This window comes from Rhinolophus sinicus, chromosome 18 (genome assembly GCF_057876585.1).
Source record: "Rhinolophus sinicus isolate RSI-liver-muscle chromosome 18, RSI-T2T, whole genome shotgun sequence".
Lineage (NCBI taxonomy): Eukaryota > Metazoa > Chordata > Mammalia > Chiroptera > Rhinolophidae > Rhinolophus > Rhinolophus sinicus.
The window spans coordinates 76930873-76937039 of record NC_142518.1 but is presented as its reverse complement, the minus strand read 5'-3'; the positions used below and the strand labels follow the sequence as shown (position 1 = coordinate 76937039).

Sequence of the window (6167 nt, the reverse complement as noted above, 5' to 3'; positions counted from 1 at the left end):
GAGGCAACCTGGGTGTCCATCAATGGATGAATGTATAAAGAAGTGGTGGTACATATATACAATGGAATACTACTTGGACATAAAAAAAGAATTAAATTTTGCCATTTGCAACAACATGGATGGATCTGGAGGTTATTGTGCTGAGAGGAGTAAGTCAGATAGAGAAAGACAAATGCCATATGATTTCACTTGTGTGTGGAATCTAAAGAAAAAAATAAAGCAAACTAATATATTATTGTAAGTCAACTGTAAAAGAAAAATAAAACAATTATTAAAAATAAAAGGAATGAGCTTTCCTTTTTTCCTGTGGGAGCCTCCGGGTTGAGAGGAGCATGGCTGTCTCCTCTCCCCACCATGGCGTGTGCTCGTCCATTGATATCAGCATACTCCAAAAAGGGGGAATCATCTGGCAAAAATGTCACTTTGCCTGCTGTGTTCAATGCTCCCATTCAACCGGATATTGTGAACTTTGTTCACACCGACTTGTGGAAAAGCAATAGAGAGCCCTATGCTGTCAGTGAATTAGCAGGTCATCAAAACAGTGCTGAGTCGTGGGGTACTGGCAGAGCTATGGCTTGAATTCCCAGAGTTCGAGGTGGTGGGACTCATCGTTCTGGCCAGGGTGCATTTGGCAATATGTGTCATGGAGGCTGCATGTTTGAACCAACTAAACTTGGCGCCATTGGCTCTGCAGAGTAAACACAATGCAGAAGCGATATGCCATCTGCTCTGCCTTGGCTGCCTCGGCCTTACCAGTGCTGGTTATGTCTAAACGTCATCGTATTGAGGAAGTTCCTGAACTTCCTTTGGTGGTTGAAGATAAAGTTGAAGGCTACAAGAAGACCAAAGAGGCTGTTTTGCTTCTTCAGAAGCTTAAGGCCTGGAAAGATATCAAAAAGGTCTATGCCTCTCAGCGAATGAGAGCTGGCAAGGGCAAAATGAGAAACTGTCGTCATATCCAGCGCAGGGGACCTTGCATTATCTATAATGAGGACAATGGCATCATCAAAGCCTTCAGAAACATCCCTGGAATTACTCTGTTTAATGTAAGCAAACTGAATATTTTGAAACTTGCTCCTGGTGGACATGTGGGCCATTTCTGCATTTGGACTGAAAGCACTTTCCACAAGTTAGATGAGCTGTATGGCACGTGGCATAAAGCTGCCTCCCTCAAGAGTAACTACAACCTTCCCATGCACAAGATGCTCAATACAGACCTTAGCAGAATCTTGAAAAGCTCAGAGATTCAAAGAGCCCTCCGAGCACCATGCAAAAAGATTCATCGCAGAGTCCTGAAGAAGAATCCACTGAAAAACCTGAGAATCATGTTGAAGCTAAACCCATATGAAAAGGCCATGCGCTGGAACACCATTCTTCACCAGGCCAAGAATCACAAGCTCCAGATGGATAAAGCAGCAGCAGCTTTAGAAGCCAAATCAGATGAGAAGGGGGTTCCAGGCAAGAAGCCAGTGGTAGGAAAGAAAGGAAAAAAAGCTGTTGGCATTACAAAGCAGAAGAAGCCTTTGGTGGGGAAAAAGGCTGCAGCTACCAAGAAACCAGCAGCTGAGAAGAAGCCTGCAGAAAAGAAACGTACCACAGAAGAAAAGAAACCCATGGCATAAACTTAAATTTGTTTATTTCTTGAAAGTCAAATCACTTTGGAGAGCTAATTTTGAATAAAGGGATCAAAGAGGCAAGGAGAAACATGAAAAAAAAAGGAATGAAGTGATGTCATCAAAATGGTGACGAGAGGTGAGTCTCTGGAAATCTCCCCTGGAATTTACAACAAATTGAACAACTATAACTCCACAAAGGACTCCCTGCAAAGCAGACAGGCAACACAAAGAGGCTCACTACTGAATTCACCTAAAGGTGGGAAAATTGAGCAAGCAGGGGAAGAGAGAAGGGAGAAGTATGGAAACGGGATTGCGTGAGCACAGGGCACAGACCTAGCTCGTGCTCGAGCTCCCGGGATCCCTGAACTATTGAAGCTGTGGGAGAGGGAAGAACTCGGAATGCTAGGGCTCTGTTTATGGCCCACTGGGCTAAGGAGACAGCATATTACACGGCTGAACCCAACGCTCAAGGCAGAGACCACAGAACAAAGACTGAGGGAAGGAGACAGAAAACAGTGGTTTAAGACCTCACTGCATCAGAGAATGGAAGCCTTAGGCACTGAGACTAGCCACCCCCTCCCTACCTTCCCAGAGCTTGCTCTGCTCACACCTGACCAGTGCTAGAAGCAGAACAGTAGCAGTGTCACATCAAAAGAACAGAATATTTGCAGTTCTGAGAACTGTGGTCCACAGACACAGATTCACAGCCCAACTAGTGTTGGCAAAGGGGAGGGAGCTGTGGAAGCAGGACTGGCTGTGGTGGTGGTTGCTGCCATTGCTCTGGGCCACCTCTCACAACCCACCCCGCCCCTGTCCCCACCTATCTGGACGGATCCCTGCAGAAGTAAACAGAACTGCTGAAACACACAGACTCTGAATCAGGGGCAGGAAGAACTTTGGAACTACAAAAGCTGTGCACATCCCTACATGGATGCGGTACCCTATGACTCAAGTGAACTGTTAACAGAGGAGAAGCCTGCCTTCCAGGGAATCCCCCCATTGTGTGAGAAGCTGCAATAGTGCAGAGAAAACATAGCACTTCCGTGTGAGAGAGAAAAAAAGCTGCAGTCGGAGAGAAAATAAAATGTTCTACCAACAAATACTGGAAAACAAAAGAAAGACTGCAACCTATTGACCTGTTGCAGAGCCCACACCTGTAGATGTCTAGGAGGAGAAACAATAAATCATTAATTGCCGTGAATAACCAATAACCAACAAACAAGACAGCTAAGAAAGAAAATGAAGTCCCCAGAAAACGAATTTAAAGATATGGAAATATGTGACTTAAATGACATAGAATTCAAGATTTCAGTTCAGAAAAAAATGAGATGCAAGAAAACACAGAAAGGCAATTTAATGAACTCAAAAACACAATCAAAGAACAACATGAACATTTTACCAAAGAGATGGAAATCTTAAAAAAGAACCAAATAAAATTTCTGGAGATTAAGAACTCAATAGAAGAAATGAAGAATGAAATAGCCAGCTTAGGAAGTAGAGTTGACCAGAGGGAGGAAAGAATCAGTGATATCGAAAATAGAAACCTGGAAATGACATGGATGGAAGAAGAAAGAGACTTGAGATATAAGAATAATGGACATACCAGAAGGAGAAGAAAGAGAGAAGGGAACAGAGATTATACTCAAAGAAATAGTCGACGAGAACATCCCAAACTCGTGGAAAGAACTGGATCCTCGAAACCAAGAAGCAAATAGAACATCTAATTACCTCAACCCCGAAGGCCTTCTCCAAGGCACACTATATTGAATCTGTCAAAAATCAATGACAAAAAAATAATCCTCAAGGCAGCCAAGGAAAAAAGAAGTTAACCTACAAAGGAAAGCCCATTAGATTATCATCAGATTTTTCAGCTGAAACTCTACATGCCAGGAGGGAGTGGAACCAAATATTTAAACTATTGAAAGAGAGAAATTATGAGCCAAGGATAACATACACAACTAAGATATCTTTTAGATATGAAGGAGGAATAAAGAATTTTCCAGACATACATAGGCTGAGGTAATTTTCTAGTACATGACCTGCACTACAAGAAATACTAAAGGAGGCTATTCGACCACCATCAACAAGGACAATTTGTGGGAACCAAAACTCAAAAAAGGGGAAAGTAAAGGCCTGAACCAGAATATGGGAATGGAGAAAGTAAGCGTGCTGAAGATAATGGAATACTCTAAATATCAAACTTTCTTTTACATAAACTTAAGGGTAACCACTCAAAAAAAAAAAACAGAACTGAAATATATACTGTAATAAAAAAAGAACAAGACAAACAAATGAGAAACAGAAACTCATAGACACAGACAATAGTTTAGTGGTTGCCAGAGGGTAAGGGGGGTGGGGGGTGGGGTGGGAGATGAGGGTAAGGGGAATCGAATATATGGTGATGGAAGGAGAACTGATTCTGTGTGGTGAACACACAATGGGATTTATAGATGATGTAATACAGAATTGTACACCTGAAATCTATGTAATTTTACTAACAATTGTCACCCCAATAAATTTAATAAAATAAAATTTTAAAAAAAATAAAGAAAATGCTCTTTGTGGAGCTAATTAAAACAAGAAATACTAAAGGAGGCTATTCGACCACCATCAACAGGGGCAATTTGTGGCAACCAAAACTCAAAAAGGGGGAGAGTAAAGGCCTGAACCAGAATGTGGGAATGGAGAAAGTAAGCATGCTGAAGCAAAAAAAATAAAAGATCAAGACAAAAAAATGAGAAACAAAAACTCATACACACACAATAGTTCAGTGGTTACCAGAGGGTAAGGGGGGTGGGGGTGGGAGATGAGGGTAAGGGGGATCAAATATATCGTGATGGAAGGAGAACTGACCCTGGGTGGTGAACACACAACGGGATTTATGGATGATGTAATACAGAATTGTACACCTGAAATCTATGTAATTTTACTAACAATTGTCACCCCAATAAATTAAAAAAAAAAAAAAAAAAAGGAAAATGGAGTACTCTAAATATCGAAATTTCATTTACATAAACTTAATGGTAAACAACCAAAAAAATCCAGAAGGGAATGTATACTGTAATAAAAGAAGAAAAAGAGGGAAACATCATAGAATACCACCACACAGAAATTATAGACAACAACAAAAAGGCAAAGAAACAATGGAGACACAGTCTTACCAGAAAACTGAAGATATAATGATAGGAAATCGTCACATGTCAATAGTCACCCTATATGTAAATGGACTGAATCACCAGTAAAAAGGCACAGAGAAGGACAGGAGGAAAAATGGCTGCGTGAGGTGAGCCTCTGTAAAGCTCCCCTGGAATTTACAACAAATCGAACAACAAAAACTCCACAAAGAACTCTCTGCACAGCAGACAGGCAAGACGAAGAGGCTGACTACCGAAGTCACCTACAGGTGGGAGATTGTGAGAGCGGGGAAGAGGGAAGGGAGAAGTGCGGAGACGGAGCTGCGGGGGCGCAGGACGCAGACCTAGCTCAGTGCTCCGAGCTCGCTGCATCCCGGAACTACCGCAGCTGCAGGAGAGGGAAGAACTCGGACTGCTAGGGCTCCGCTTATGGCACACAGGGCTAAGGGGACAACATATAACACGGCTGAACCGAACGCTCACGACAGAGACCTCGGAGAAAAGACTGAAGGAAGAAGGTTGAAAACAGTGGTTTAAGACCTCACTGCCGAGCAGAGAACGGAAGCCTTAGGCACTGAGACTAGCTGCCCCCTCCCTACCCACCCAGAGCTCGCCCCGCCCCCACCTGCCCGGTGCTCGAAGCGGAAAAGTAGCCGTGTCAGATAAAAAGAATAGAATATTTGCTGTTCTGATAACTATGGACCGCAGACACAAATTTGCAGCCCAACTAGTTTCGGCAAAGGGGAGAGAGCTGTGGAAGTAGGACCGGCTGTGGTGGTGGTCACTGCCATTGCTCTGGGCCACCTCTCACAACTCACCCCGCCCCTGACCCCACCTATCTGGGTGGATCCCTGCAGGAGTAAACAGAACTGCTGAAACATACTGGCTCTGAATCTGGTGTAGGAAGAGCTTTGGAACATCAAAAGCTCTCCGCAACCCACCGGGACACTGCGCCCTGTGACCTAGACGAACTATTAACAGAGAAGAAGCCCATCTCCCAGGGAATGCCCTCATTGTGTGAGAGCTGGAATAATGCAGAGAAAACATAGCACAAATGTGTGGGAGAAGAAAAATAAGCTGCAATTGGAGAAAAAATAAAACATTCCACCAACAAATCCTGGAAAACAAAAGAAAGACCGCTTCATATCAACCTGTTGCAGAAGACACTCCTCTAGATGTCTAGGAAGAGAAATAATAAATTAGTAATTGCCATGAATAACCAAGGCAACAAGATAGCTCAGAAATAAAGTGAAAAGTCTCCAGAAAAGGCACAGATACAGAAATGTGTGACTTATGACAGAGAATTCAAGATTACAGTCCTGAAAAAACTCAAAGAGATGCAAGAAAACACAGATAGGCAGTTAAATGAACTGAGAGACACAATCACAGAACAGCATGAGCATTTTACGAAAGAGAT

General features: G+C 42.9%; 1 pseudogene; it reads left to right on the top strand.

Annotated features, from left to right (window-relative positions):
- The first annotated feature begins 318 nt into the window (after positions 1–318).
- Positions 319–1622, top strand: LOC109439111 (large ribosomal subunit protein uL4 pseudogene; annotated as a pseudogene).
- Positions 1623–6167: the final 4545 nt, after the last annotated feature.